At 43.3% G+C, this 15169-nt stretch overlaps 2 long non-coding RNA genes and 1 other non-coding gene across 7 annotated transcripts in view; all 3 read left to right on the plus strand.

Annotated features, from left to right (window-relative positions):
• LOC122676880 overlaps positions 1-9996 on the plus strand; it is a 42534-nt gene extending 32538 nt beyond the window's left edge. Inside the window, exons 1-3 of one of the 5 annotated variants that reach the window (XR_006335654.1) lie at positions 2086-2458; positions 8716-8808; positions 9676-9996. This is a non-coding gene — a long non-coding RNA (uncharacterized LOC122676880). Of the gene's footprint in view, positions 1-2085; positions 2459-4307; positions 4681-4969; positions 5215-5589; positions 6315-8715; positions 8809-9675 lie in introns of those variants that run through there. The other 4 variants (XR_006335657.1, XR_006335658.1, XR_006335655.1 and 1 more) reach the window with 4 other exon arrangements.
• A 132-nt stretch (positions 9997-10128) lies between these two features.
• On the plus strand, positions 10129-12285 carry LOC122705693. The gene is made up of 2 exons (XR_006344168.1): positions 10129-10187; positions 11474-12285. It is a non-coding gene; the product is annotated as an uncharacterized LOC122705693 (long non-coding RNA).
• Positions 12286-13884: 1599 nt separating this feature from the next.
• On the plus strand, positions 13885-13988 carry LOC122677631. Its single transcript, XR_006335868.1, has one exon. It is a non-coding gene; the product is annotated as a U6 spliceosomal RNA (small nuclear RNA).
• The last annotated feature ends 1181 nt before the right edge of the window (positions 13989-15169 follow it).

The raw sequence follows: 15169 nt of genomic DNA on the forward strand, positions 1-15169 counted from the left end.
GCCACTGAGCACCGTGCCGGGTTCCCTGTAGAGCAGCTTCCCACTAGCTATCTGTCTTACACATGAGTGCATATATTTCAGGGCTACTGGGTCAATTCGTCCCACCCTCCCCTTCCCCAGTTCTGCCCACAAGTCCATTCTCCATGTCTGCATGCATCTCTATTCCTGCCCTGCAGACTGAGTCATCAACAGCGTTTTTGTAGCTCCCATGTATACGTGTAACACACGGCCAGTGCCCTGACAGTGTATAAAGTCCTCCAGGCGACTTGACTGTGCTGCGCCATCGCGGAAGCACCCACTCCGCCTTGTAAAACCCCCGACGGTATTTCTGCCTCTTCAGCTCTAACGACAAGCTGCGGTGTAGTCACCTGCTGCCACCTCTGCCTCCCCGGACAGTGGCTTTCTATTTTAAGGTGCTTAGGAATTTCAAGGGTACCTTGTAAAAGAATGTCTCAAAGGCAGATTTTGACTTTGTGAATCTGGAGTGTTGACCTCCAATGTCAACATTCTAAGAGGTTCCCCCTTCTGAAGACACAGAGGAGCAAGGGCTCACCCTCCACCTACCCATGGGCCTGGTTCTTGGTTCAATTTTGGTGTCGTTTTTCAGAGTCCAGGCTGTAAGCTCAGACCACACTGGCTTCTATTTTGTATCTGCTGTTGAGTCTGGACATGTTTATTCACCTTATTACCTAGTTTCTTCACCTCTGACAAGAGAAATCAACACTAGGGCAGAGGTCCCCAACACTGTTGGCACCTGGGACCAGTTTTGTGGAGGACAGTTTTTCCACAGACTTGAGGAGGGGATTGTTTTGGAATGATTCAAACTCGTCACATTTATTGTGCACTCCATTTCTATAATTATTACATCAGCTCCACCTCAACTCTCCAGCATTGGATCCCAGAGGCTGGGGACCCCTGCGCTGGGGAATGCCTTAGTGATCCAGGGGTTAGGACTCTGCACTCTTACTGCCAAGAACCAAGGTTCAATCCCTGGTTGGGGAACTAAGATGCCACAAGCTGTGTTATATGGCCAGAAAGAAAAAAAAGAGAAAGAGAGAGAAATAAACAATAAAGCAAGCCAGCAGCTAGCTTTTTTTCTGATTTCTGTGGTATAAATACATCCACTATGGCCAATTTCAAGCTAGCAATATGACATCACTGAATAAGGAGTTAGGAAGAAATGAGCCCATCCATAAACAGAGTTTCCACCATAGAGATACAATCAATGACAGCAACCTCAAGAGAAAAGATAAGAGTGAATAGGTAAACGATAAATAACGAATGGTGAGTCTGATTATTTATTACCTCTTAAAAATAAAATTTATTTGACTATATACTTTCATTTTTAAAATAATATGTATGGTTAGCCTCTGGATGACAAAATGTCTGAGCGTTTAATGATAGCCCTTGTTAGTTGATACAGGCTGGCCCCAGCACACCGCTGACTTATGAAATAGATGCAGTCACTGCCCTCATGAAGCGTATAGTCCAGAAGTGAATGGGCCTGGTCCCCGTGAGGATACTACCCTAACAGAGTGACCAATGAGGTGGGCAGGCAGCAGACCCCCGTAACCTTCACCGTCTGGGTGTTATGCGATGAAAATGGTACATGGTGAAGGGACTTCGTAGACCTCATTGGTTTTATAAAGTAGAAGACCCAGAATTCCCTGGTGGTCAAGTGGTTAGGACTTTACACTTTTACTGTCAGCGACTCAGGTCCAATCCCTGATTGGGGGAATAAGATCCTACAAGTCATGGCGAAGCCAGAAAAATTTTTTTTTACATTTTAATTAGATGACCTTTAGACAGAGAGGTTATCCTTGGTTATCCAAGTGTGTGTAATGTAATCACATGAACCCTTAAAACAGAAGAGGGAGGCAGAAGCCGAAACCACAGAGGTTCAAAGCACAGGAAAGGTTTGATGCCTTGTTGTTTGTTTGAGGAGGAAGAGAATCATGTCACAGGGAAATGGCAACCACTGTCCTCTAACCACCAGAAACTGAATTCTGTCAATAACCAGTAAGTCTGAAAGAGGAACCTCAGCTGCCAGTGAGAACCCAGTCCTGGCCAATACTTTGATTTTAACCCAGTGAGACCTTAAGAAGAGAACCAAGCCACACCATTCCAGACATCTGACCTAGAGAAACAGCGAGGCTTGTGTAAAACTGCTACATGTGTGATAATTTATTACACATCAATGAAAAAGTAATGCAGTCAGTAAAGAAAGGATCAAAGTAATAGTTACTAAAGAAGAGCAGGGCGGGGAAGAATATGCCAACACTTTCAGGGATTTAGAGGTGTGTGGAATGTACAAGGGAGCTTCCCTGCTGGCTCAGCCTGTAACGAATTCACCTGCAGTGCAGGAGACTGGGGCTCCATCCCTGGGTCTGGAAGATCCCCTGGAGAAGGAGATGGAATGTATGAGAAGAAGAGAGAAGAGACGTGAGGATGAGATGAGGTGAGTCTGATCGTGAAGAGCCTCTGAAGCCGGGAGAATATTTTCCAAGAGCAAAGGGAGCCAGTGAGCTGTTTAACGCGCTTGTGTTTATGGAGCATGAGGTACATGGCACGGACTGGGAGCAGAGCATTTAGGAGCCCCTGCTTCGTCAGTCAGGGAAGCCGGTGTGGAGCAGGAAGTGTGGCTTGAGGGCGCCGAACCCCAGACGCTGACCAACATCTGCTGTTGGTTCTTTCTCCTCCACGCTCCTCGGTAACTCGCTGAACACAGCTATTCACAGGGCACCACGCCAGGGGGCAGGGACACCCACCGCTCCGAGCTCCCAGACCTCAGCAGGGCCTTTGTTATTGTGCTTGTTTTTCCAGAAGTCATGTGGAGTAAGATAAATATAGTTCATGGATTCCCACAACTAGTTCTGCCACTTATTGCGCGAACAAGCCAGGGCAAGTCATTTAACCTTTCTGAGTTTCCCTTTCCTGATTTGTAAATAACTATTATAGCTACTTCAGAAGGCTATTGCAGGAATCAAAGATAAAGTATATTATAAAAATTTTAAACATCATGAAAGCCCTGTTCAGATGATCCACTTTCCTCTCTTTGTCTCTCTACCTTCCATGTGCTCTAGTTCTTCTCATATTCTTTTTTTTCTTCCCTCTCTCTCCTTTCATTGTTTTCTTTATTAAATTAGCTCAACAAATATTTCTTGTGAGCCTGTGCTATTCATTCATCTAAATGTCTGTCCATGTTTGCCTTACACACACACTTTCCCGTCATGGAGCTTACTCTATGAACACTTGAGGATATATAACAAAGCTCATAATGTACTTTTAAGTGGAAAATAAAAGTGATTGCAAAATATGTTAGATTGCCAAGCAGGTGTTTTGGTGAATATGTGTGTGCTGTGTGCAAGGGGGCAAGAAACAAAAAGTACAAATATGTGCATAGAGCCAAAGACTGGAAAATATACCTCACATTAGTAGAGTACCTCTAGATGCTTTCATTGGGCTTTGTTTTCCCATTTTCCTGTATTTTCCAAGTTTTCTGCAAGAAATACATTTTATAAATAGTAAAGCAGTCCAACATGTTTTAAGAAAAATATAAGATGTCAAATGCTATGAATAAGTTATACATAGGATGTTATGCGAATGGATGTGTCTGAATTAAATGTTGGCTGGGTAAAATCTCGATGCTTAGCTTTAAAGGATAAAAAGGTCTTTAGGAAAGACCTTAGTGAGTGGTATTCAGGAGAAGGGCCCTGGAGTGGTCAGGAGACAAGTTACATGTGCAGTTCTTGTCACCTGAAGTGTGTCCTGGGTTGCACTAGGAGATGGGAATTAGATGCCTTGCTATGAATCTTAGCTTTCATCCTTTAAGTACAGGATTCGTATAGTCAGACCTTCATTTCTATAGATTACAGTGGGTGGCAGTGTGAAATGCATAGTATAAAGAGGTTAGAAGCAGGCAGGAAACACCAAAATTTGTCAGGACACTAGTGTCCAAGTAAAAGACAACAAAGGTCTGGACCAGAGCAATGTAGTGAGAATGGAGAGAAATATTTTAGGGATAATTAAGAATTGTTTAAGGCTTATTTCCCTTTCTGCCTATGTTAAACTATATTGTTAAATTAGCAACACTACAACTTATATAAGAGAGTATACTTAGGTGTCTATGTAATATGCCTGCATAATTTTCCAACTGGAAGAAAAGTATCGAAGAGCATGGGAAGGCTAAGACCCAAAGACCTTGGAAGATTTCATAATTTGGCTTGGGTCTCACTTCTGCAAGCCCAGAGGAGACAGTCAGAAAATGCTTCCCTCTGGCCCGAAACTAAGCTGTGGGGAGACGGGAAACAGCAGAGGGCCTGAGAGACTCTGGAGGAGGACCCACCACCGTTAACGGCAGACGAGACCAGATGAGCAGCTGTGGTCTCATGGGCAGTTAGAGAGCAGGCTGTGCAGTGATGTGACTTGGAAAGGAGAGAGGAGGGTTTTGTGTGTGTCTATGTGTGTGTGTTTGGCTTCTTCTGAGTCACGTTTAGTTTTTATAACAGACTTTCCAACTGGCATAACGACAGTCAAGAGTTAAGAAAGAAAGCAAAGCGCCTAAGCGTGTCTTGACAGCAGGATGCCAGCACAAGTTTGCTGGCAGTCAGAAGTAGCTCGGCTGTCCATGCTGAGGAGGACGTGGGCACAGGGAGGGATAAGTTCCCCAGCTCTTCTTTGGTCCGTGTTTTTACTTTGTTGACTTAAAAAATAATCAGAACCTAAAGACTGAGAGTTATGTTTTATTTGGTAGGAATTTTTAGGACTTCAATCCCAACAGACAGCATCTCAAGGAATCCTGAGAGAATTGCTCTGAGGAGGGGTGGGCAGGAAGTAAGGGGTCAGGTCCTACAGAAGAAGTGAAGTGAAGTCGCTCAGTCGTGTCTGACTCTTTGCGACCCCATGGACTGTAGCCTAACAGGATCCTCTGTCCATGAGATTTTCCAGGCAAGAGTACTGGAGTGGGTTGCCGTTTCCTTCTCCAGGGGATCTTCCCGACCCAGGGATCAAACCCGGGGCTCCTGCGTTGTAGGCAGACGCTTTACCATCTGAGCCAGAAGTTTGTAACAGAGGGCTGGTAGCCTGAACATCAAGAGATTGTTGTGAATTAAAGAAGACTAGATCTCTCAAGTTAAGGGGTTTAGCACCTTTTTATGTGTGAGAAGATGCAGCAGTCTGCTCACTGAAATCATTGCTTTCATCATCTCAGCTGGGGTGAGTATCCAGCTATTTTTCACATCCTGAGTTCTTCAGGACGCCCCACAGGGAGTGGCTGCAGCCTTACAGCTGCCAGATCTGTGCAGGTATTCTTCTCCTTCCTGAGTGTCCTCGGGGGTGGGAATCCCTCATGACTGTGAGCTCCTTGCTTACTGATCTGGTAAGAAGTACTCCATTTCTCAATCTCATCCAAGTTCTGCTTTATGTTTGCACCAAGTGAGTGAATGCTTTCCTGATGAAAATTTGAGGCTTTTTCTTAAACCCGTCTTTCTAATCACATTCATGGGAAGTGTCTAAAATCCTCCAAGTAAGGGACAAATCTTCTTTCATGAACAAACTGAATATTGTTATTGAAATCCAAGACAAGTTTTAGGTGCCCTCAGCCCTCTGGCTGGATGTAGGAGGGCACAAGAGAAGCCTTAATACAAGGAGTCAGGAACACAAGGAGGCTTCATGGTAGAGCGCAAAGAGCTGGGTTTGGAGATCTGGAGCCCTGACGTCATGCCCAGAGAGGGCCGCAGCATCTTTTCTCTGAGCTCGGCTGCGTGGTCAGGTCAGAAGGGGTTAGACAACCTCAGGGAATCCCTAAGGGTCTTTTCATTTGTATATTTAGAGTCTCTGGACCAGGAGGACTTAAAATAACAATTATTTACAGCTTTGCAGAAAATGAGAGAAACCTGTAAGAGTGAGCTTTCTACAACAGGATAACAGAGGATTTAGACTGAGCCAGCACACAGAGCCAGAGGTAGAACTCAGAGGAATACTCTTTTCCAGTGAGGTCTGTTCTGACTTTCAAAGGGATATGTCCCCCTCCAGCCCTATATTACAGTACACTTGGTGTCTGGGAGGGTGCTGTCTTTGTGTGCTGGTTTCTTTTAATGATAGTGAAAATTCTTTCTTAGGCAAAAAAGGCCCAGAGCACAGGAAATATAGTGAGGTGGCAGTGGGTGGTGGAGCTGGAGTGGCAGCCGTCGTCAGATTGGATACCAGGAAACAACCTGTCACATGACCTCCAAGAACCTGAAGGCTTGAGGAATCAATCACTCTTCTGGGAATACTTGTCTAGCAAACGCCTCACCCACAGCTTCCTCTAGCCAGTAAGTCCTAAAGCTCATGGGTTAGCAATGCAAGAGCATCTACTTGCCCTGGAGTCCCGCCCTCCAAAATGGCTCAGAGAAGCCAGCAGTTTCCTTTTCTGGAATTCTTTTCCCTTTTCCTATTGCATTCTACTTCACAGGCAATAGAATTATTGCCTATGAAATAGAATGACGGTTACTTTATAGTTTTAATTCTGGTTAGACCCACAGGGACATACAATCTAACATTTCTCTTGCTTTTTCTTTTTTTAAAATATTTCTTTGGACTGCACTTCTATGAGCTAGGTCTTGTTCTGGGAGTGGCTGAAATTGCCTGAGGGAGGGTGTGTGGATAGAGTAAGAAAATCTGAGTGGGATTCCTGCATTGATGAGCAGGTAAAATTTCTGGGTGTGTGTGTGTCTGTCTGTCTGTCTAACCTTTAGAAAAAGTTAATTATCATATTTCCAAGTACTCAAAGCAGAATGGATGATACACTGAACAATCTTAACGTTGCATTTTGATCCTCTGTTTGAAATTTCCCTGGAACAATGGCTCTAGGTCTGGTTTCTACATTGCCTCTGAGGGTCCCCTTTTGTGAAATGCTAAGGGCTGGACAGACTTGAAATCCTCAAATTACTTCCACTCCTCCACCTCCCTGCATTATCATTTCCCTATCATATTCTACAGTGAAAGAATGTCATCTAAATTTTTGAGAAAGATGGCTAGCTGGCAAAATATACCTCTTTCCTTCTCTGGGTTAGAGACAGATTCTGAGATCCTTCTCTATGTCAAAATGATACCTATATTTCAAAACACAGACAACGTACATTGTGAAGCCTCCTCTTATTCTTCCAAACCCAAAATTAAATGAAACAAACTATATGTATATATATGGCTTCCATGGTGGCTCAGTGGTGAAGGGTTTGACCCCGGGAGACAGGGTTTGATCCCTGGGTTGGGTTGGGAAAATCCCCTGGAGAAGGAAATGGCAACCGACTCCAGTATTCTTGCCTGGGAAATCCCATGGACAGAAGAGCCTGGCAGGCTACAGTCCAAAGGGCACAAAAGAATTGGACATGACTTAGCAAATAAATAAAAACAGCAACAACTATATATATATAAAAGGTTTCCCTCTCTTATACTTCCAAGTGCATTTAAGGGTGCATAGTCATGTTTTGTTAATCTATGATGAGAATTTAGTCTATATCAGGTGCTAGGTTAAGCATTTTACATGTATTAACGTTGTAGGAAATGTGACTTTTGACTCCATCTCATATCTGAACAAAGAGACCATGTGACTTGCCCATGGCCACTGGGAAACAGTAGAGTCATTTATTTCCTGTATTGATAGAGATAGTACTCCATCTTTTGCTAAGATTTTATTGTGTTTTACCTACCTTTTGCTTGCAAGAATAATTGACATTTGTAAGGGGATTAACATTTTACTATTCATCAGCTCATTAATGTCAGAAAATACTTCTGTGGTGTTGTTATTGCTATTTTCCCTATGTTTCACAGGAGGTATGTGGCAGAAATAGTATTTGGCCAGGTGATATTTCACCCTAACTCAGGCCACTGAGCTCCCCTGCCTGGCCTCCTGCAAGGCCAGCGTGCTGTTTTCATGGCCTTTGTGGGGCTAGAACTTTCCCTTCACCACAGCGACCAAAAGATCTAGTTATGGTACCAGGGCAGGAGCATGGCCCATAGTGGCCCAGGCTTAATCTAAGAGTACGCAAAGGAGACAGCGCTCAGATCTTTCTCAAGTTGTCCAGGTGGTCGTCTGTATCTGCAAGTTTTGCATCCACAGATTTGGAGAGCTGTCTTCATGGTACTATGCTATTTTATACAAGGGCCTTAAGCATCCGTGAATTTTGGTTATCAGTAGAGGTCCTGGAACCAGTCCCTCCCAGGGATAATGAAGGGTGAGCTCCAATAGAACAGTAGAGTTTCCCTTTATATTGGACTATTATAGGAGAATTATAGGATATAAGGGACCAGATCAATATGACCAGTGGCTCTTATCAGCTGAAATCTTCATATTGGTTTATAGAATGGGTACTGCTCTTCTCTGAGAATAGAATGAAGATTCAGGTCCATTTGGCCAGCACATATTAAGAAAAACTAAATTGAGTTAAAGAGTCCCTTAACTGAATCCCTGTATAAAGGGCATGTTACAGTTCATTTATCCTTTTAATGAGAAAATAATGAGCACTTACTATACACCAAAATATATGTGCATATTAGAGCTTTAGAAGTACAACAATTGACCAAGAATTTTTCCACACCTTTGGGATTTTGTCAGTCTAAAGAAAGAAGTAAACTAGAACAAGCTCCAATTACCAGAAATTGAGTTTATTTGGAAATAGCAGATGAACTGCAATTCAGAAAACATGTACTAATTATGATTGGACTTTTCTGCAGAATATATAAGCAGGAGACCTGAATCTGCTCGCAATAAAGAAGAAAAAGTTAAAAAAACAAAAAACAGAAAACATGTGCTGTAGCAAGTTACAGGTGAGTCCATGGGGATCTCGGAAGGCTGAATGTATGGGCGAAAGTGTGAAGACGGAGAAGTCCAGCGAGAGTCCAGGCAGGAAGTTCACCAGTTTTAGGATGGGAGACATTCTTAGCAAATATTCATTGGTCAGGAGGTAAGTCTTAGTTTTTAGTAAAGCAGGCATGTACCGAAATCAACCTCAGTTCTTAAGTTCCATTCTTCTGAGGGCACATGTATAAGATTTTCCATTTCGTATCATCTGGTTTCATTCTGAATTGGAATTCTTTCATGATTTCATAATCATATGAGAGAAACATGCAAAAAGGCAGTTACTGTGCAATGTGATGGTCACTCACAATGACAGAAGCAGGGGTCTGTGCAATCAGAAGAGGATTATTTATACTGTAGGGAGTTGGATAAGAAAGAAGGTGATGATGGAGGGGAGGGATATGATGGAAGGAGTGAGATTCAGGGGAGATACTCCTGGTGAAAGGAAGAGTGTGCACAAAAGAAAGAAAGTAGAACACAGCCAGGCTGGAGAGGCGGTGGTGGGAGTTGGCGTTCTTGAAATGCACTGGTATGCAGCAGGTCTGACTCTGTGTGACCCCAGGGGCTGCAGCCCACCAGGCTCCTCCTTCCATAGGATTCTCCAGGCAAGAATACTGGAGTGGGTTGCCATGCCCTCCTCCAGGGATCTTCCCGACCCAGGGATCGAACCCACACCTCTTGCATCTCCTGCACTGGCAGGCGGGTTTTTTACCACTAGTGCCAGCTCTGGGATGCAGTCTCCTTTCTGAAGACAGAGCAACTGCTGGCCTTTGAGGGTTATACTGCTTCTCAATGCACTCACCTAACAACATGTTAACAATCATTTCTATTCAAAGTGTCTACCTACTGCCTCACTTCAGAAATAAATCAATGGAGAAGAGTGTTCTGGTTACCATGCTGTGTAAGAAACTTCTAAAGGTAGTGGCTTAAAAGGACAATTGTTTTGTTTATGTGGGTCAGGAGCTTATACGAGTGTTGAGGAAGCCTGTCACACATCCATGTCCGAAGGTTATCTCCTCTTGAGAACAGAATTGGAGTGGGGCAACGAGGGAAATCAACCCTGAATATTCATCGGAAGGACTGATGCTGAAGCTGAAGCTCCAGCACTTTGGCCACCTGATGCAAAGAGCTGACTCATTGGAAAGACCTTGATGCTGGGAAAGATTGAAGGCAGGAGGAGAAGGGGGTGACAGGATGAAATGATTGGATGGCATCATCAACTCAGTGGGCACGAGTTTGAGGAAACTCCAGGAGATAGTGAAGGACAGGGAAGCCTGGCATACTGCGGTTCATGGGGTCACCAAGAATTGGACATGATTGAGCAACTGAACAACAACAAAAATCAAAGGTAAGAGCAGAACTATGTCTTATAGGTTTCTTTTTATAATTTTCACTTAAAAATGATTTACTTTTTTTTTGAATATGCAATTCATTCACAAAGATCAGAATTCTAAGATGAAAGCAGATAAATATCAAGAATCTCTTCCACATTGTCATGTTCCTCATAAATCTCTCCAGTTTTACTAGTGTAGGATCTCAGAATTGTCACTGAATTTTGACTGTCAATTCCTAGTCGAGTACACTTATCACAGGAGATGGATTTACTGTGCTGTCAGGAACCCTCCCTTGCTTGGGTCCTGTCTTAGCCTATTCAGGCTGCTGTAACAAACTATCGCAGACTGGGTGACTTACAAACAATAGAAATTTCTCCTAGTTCTGGATGCTAAAAAACTGGGCCTAAGGTGCCAGCAGGTTTGATGTCTGCTAAATCCTGCTTCCTGGTTCATAGTTGTCTTTTCAGCATTCTTAGCTGCGGCAGGGGAAGGAAACTCTCTGGGGTCTCTTTTAAAATGTTACGGATCCCATTCATGCAGGCTCCACCCTGATGACCCAATGACCTTCCAAAGGCGCCACATCCTAACTCCATTATATTGGGAGCTAGAATTTAACATATGAACTTGGGGAGACATAAACCTTCAGTCTATAGCAGGCCACTTCCAGGTCATCTTCTAGGAACATTATTTTTCTTCTTCGGTAATGAATTTTATTTTTAAATTTTTATTTTTTTTATTATTTATTTGACTGCCTCAGGTCCTCGTTGCAGCAGGCAGGATCTTTCATTGTGGTGTGTGGACTCTCTAGTTGTGGCCCTTGGACTCAGTAGTTGCAATACATAGGCTTAGTTTCTCTGAGGTATGTGGGACCTTACTTCCCCCACCTGGGATTGAACCCAAGTCCCCTGCATTGCAACCACTGAACCGCTAGGGGAGTTGTCTAGGCGCACTATTAACATGTTGCTATGCCTTGTAAAACTCACAGTACTAATACATTTTAACCACATGAGTTGCTTATTGCCTTTTTAAGCTCCAGAACCTACAGAACCAGTTATTTGCTATATAAAAGTGCTCTATATAAGGCACCAGTAACTGGACATATGTATGGAGGGAAAAAAACATTATTGTGGTGGAAGAGACAGTCTATTTAATAAGAATATTATGCTATTTTTCTAGGTTTTGTGATGGCTGTAGTATCTGTCATTGCTTTTACATTTGTCATTTTCCCCATTTCTTTTGCCATTTTCTAAACACTTGGTCACACGATTGTAATTTGCTATTTTCTGTCCTGTTTTCTTAGGAACCCCACACTAGGAGAACTTTTGGTCCCACAGAACTTTGGGCTTCTCCTTATAAACAGCCCAGCAGGGGTCTCACTACTTTGATTACTTGCGGTCTGCCTGTCTGTCCAGCGTGAAGGACCCAGACAACAGAAGGACGGGCCTCGCTTCTCACTGTGTGGTCTTACCAGACACAATCTCCATCATGACCATTAACAGCAGCGGGTTAAAATGCAACCATTACAAATCATCTACGCCAGCGCCTGAGTTGCTGAGTTAGAGGAGAAGAGGACAAACAGGAGAAATCTAAGGGCAAGGTGAGGTGGGCGTGGGAGTCAGCGTCTCCTTTTCCGCCCCTTCTCCAAAACCTTCCCTAGTTTTATTTGCCATTTGCTCAGTCGAGTGTTTTCACACTCTCCTTTACCTCGAGGGCTGACTGTTGGACACGCCCAGGAGAAGAACGTGAAGTCCTGCAGATAAAGCAGGCACTGACACATCCCAGAGTCCAGGTCACTGGTTTTCTCTGATGGGCTTCGCCAGGCTGGGTGGGAGAAGAGAAGCCCACCCAGATAGCGCGTGGCTCAGCGGGAGTTATAAGTCAGCTCTGCACTCCTCTGAGGATTTATATTCAACTGAAGACGTGTCCAATGCAGGACCTTATGTTTCTCTGTTTTCTTTCTGCTTACATGGAAAAATAACAGTTAATATAGCCAACTATCCCAAGGCAGAAGAGTATTATTAAAAAAGAATACTTTGCAACATTACTGATTTCTCAAGACACTGTCAGATATTTTAAGATTTGGATTTAATAAACCATAACATGATTTCTTTTATAGGATTTTTATGTTTTCCCAATCTTTATCACCCTGTGTGTTTCTTAGTTCAAAATGAGAGTATCTACTAAGATCAACTGAACAAATCCTGATCCAAGTTACAAAAATCTTTATGGCCACATTGTCGTTTTCCTCCACTTACCTCTTTCTGTAAGCAGATTTGTGGGGTGGGAGTCGTCCCTGGATAAAGAGAACCAGACCTGGCTTTTTTGACATAAGAGAAGCCATTTTTGGCCCAAGCCCTTGGTGATCTCAGCCTGGCCATAATGCTTGATCGTGAACAGGTCTCAGTGATAAATGGTCTTAAGGGAACAAATGAATGCATAAACAACGGACTGTTAACTGGCAAAAGAAATAACAAGAGCAAAAATATTGGATCTGTTGTAAAGACTCTCAGTTCTCTTTTGATGGTAAAGACTAGCCTAAAGCACGGTCTTGAGCCATTTTGCAGAATTTAAATGCCAGCAACTAGATCAACTGGAATCTGAAGGATAGTGGTATTGACCTTTACTGACCCTCTTGACTTCAATCAACTGAAGCTTGGACTCTGCCTGCCGTCCAGGCCCCTTCATGAATATACATGTACCAATAGCTTAAATTTCCCCAATTTTGCTGTTCAGAGAAAACACTGCTTTGGGAAAGATCCCTGGTGTTCTCCTCACTTGCAGTGAGTAATAAGACCGTCTGCAATTTGGCTTTTCTGTCTTTTGGCAATACCACCAAAAGGCAAACCCAATGTTCAGGTAACAATTCTACATGATTGAGCCTTCTTTATACTTATTCATATTTTTCTATATACACAGCACTTATTATACATACCCAGTATAATGTGGTCCAGTGTGTAAGAGGAAAGATTGGAGTAACAAGGATTCCTAAGCTGGTTTGGGGAGTGGGTAAAGCAAACTTGGTCTTCCCTGATAGCACAGATGGTGAAGAATCTGCCTGATTTCAGGAGACCAGGGTTCAGTCCCTGGGTCGGGAAGATCCCCTGGAGAAGGGAATGGCAACCCACTCCAGTATTCTTGCCTGGAGAATTCCATGGGCAGAGGAGCCCCGGTGGGCTACAGTCCATGACATTGCAGAGATGGACACGACTGAGCAATAACATACACACACAAAGAAAACTTAGAGAGTCCTCCAAGCTGGACTGTAATGCGCTTTAAAGAACGACCATGTCTGTCTGCTCTCCACTCTCTGCCTAGCACACGGGAGCTCCTCTGGTATGGAAAAGCATGTGGAAATGGAAAAAAGAAATTGCTCTGGGTAGAAATAATAGACATTGTTGTTATCATGTCTCTAAGTCGTGTCTGATTCTTTTGTGACCCTGTGGACTATAGACTGAGAGGTTCCTCTGTCTGTGAGGGTCTCCAAGCAAGACTACTGGAGTGGGTATCCATTTACTTCTCCAGGACATCTTCTTGACTCAGGGATTGAACCTGCCTCTCCTACATTGGCAGGAGGTTTCTTTACCACTGAGCCCCCAGGGAAGCCCAGAAATTAACAGACATCCTCAAAGGAGGAAGAATGACAGAGATTAACATTTACTTTTTATTAAGGCCCTAAAATGTGCTAAAAATGCAGATTAAAGACAAATCTGAGCGCTCGCTTCGGCAGCACATATACTAAAATTGGAACGATACAGAGATTAGCATGGCCCCTGCGCAAGGATGACACGCAAATTCGTGAAGCTTTCCATATTTTTAACCTATGGACACCTTATCTTCGACAAAGGAGGCAAGGATATACAATGGAAAAAAGACAACCTCTTTAACAAGTGGTGCTGGGAAAACTGGTCAACCACTTGTAAAAAATGAAACTAGAACACTCTCTAACACCATACACAAAAATAAACTCAAAATGGATTAAAGATCTAAATGTAAGACCAGAGACTATAAAACTCCTAGAGGAGAACATAGGCAAAACACTCTCCGACATAAATCACAGCAGGATCCTCTATGACCCACCTCCCAGAATATTGGAAATGAAGCAAAAATAAACAAATGGGACCTAATTAAAAGTTTTTGCACTACAAAGGAAACTATAAGCAAGGTGAAAAGACAGCCCTCAGATTGGGAGAAAATAATAGCAAACAAAGCAACAGACAAAGGACTAATCTCAAAAATATTCAAGCAACTCCTGAAGCTCAATTCCAGAAAAATAAATGACCCAATCAAAAAGGGGGCCAAAGAACTAAACAGACATTTCTCCAAAGAAGACATACAGATGGCTAACAAACAGATGAAAAGATGCTCAACATCACTCATTATCAGAGAAATGCAAATCAAAACAACAATGAGGTACCATTACATGCCAGTCAGGATGGCTGCTATCCAAAAGTCTACAAGCAATAAATGCTGGAGAGGGTGTGGAGAAAAGGGAACCCTCTTACACTGTTGGTGGGAATGCCAACTAGTACAGCCACTATGGAGAACAGTGTGGAGATTTCTTAAAAAACTGGAATTAGAACTGCCATATGACCCAACAGTCCCACTTCTGGGCTTCTGTTCTGAGAGAACAGCATCGAAACGTATATATTATCTAGGGTGAAACAGATCAGCAGCCCAGGTTGGATGCATGAGACAAGTGCTCGGGCCTGGTGCACTGGGAAGACCCAGAGGGATCGGGTAGAGAGGGAGGTGGGAGGGGGGATCAGGATGGGGAATACATGTAAATCCATGGCTGATTCCTGTCAATGTATGACAAAAACCACTACAAGATAAAAAAAAAAGAAAAAGACAAATCTGAGGAGTGGCGATTAGTTGCTAAGTATGCCCACACCTGGCAGCTTTGCAGTTTTCCGTTATATTCAAAAAGAGGTCATTTACTTGGAAAGAAGCAGATAGTTGGCAACATAATTGGGCTACAGCTGAAGCCCTCAAACCT

This window comes from Cervus elaphus, chromosome 2 (assembly GCF_910594005.1).
Source record: "Cervus elaphus chromosome 2, mCerEla1.1, whole genome shotgun sequence".
In the NCBI taxonomy this organism is placed as follows: domain Eukaryota; kingdom Metazoa; phylum Chordata; class Mammalia; order Artiodactyla; family Cervidae; genus Cervus; species Cervus elaphus.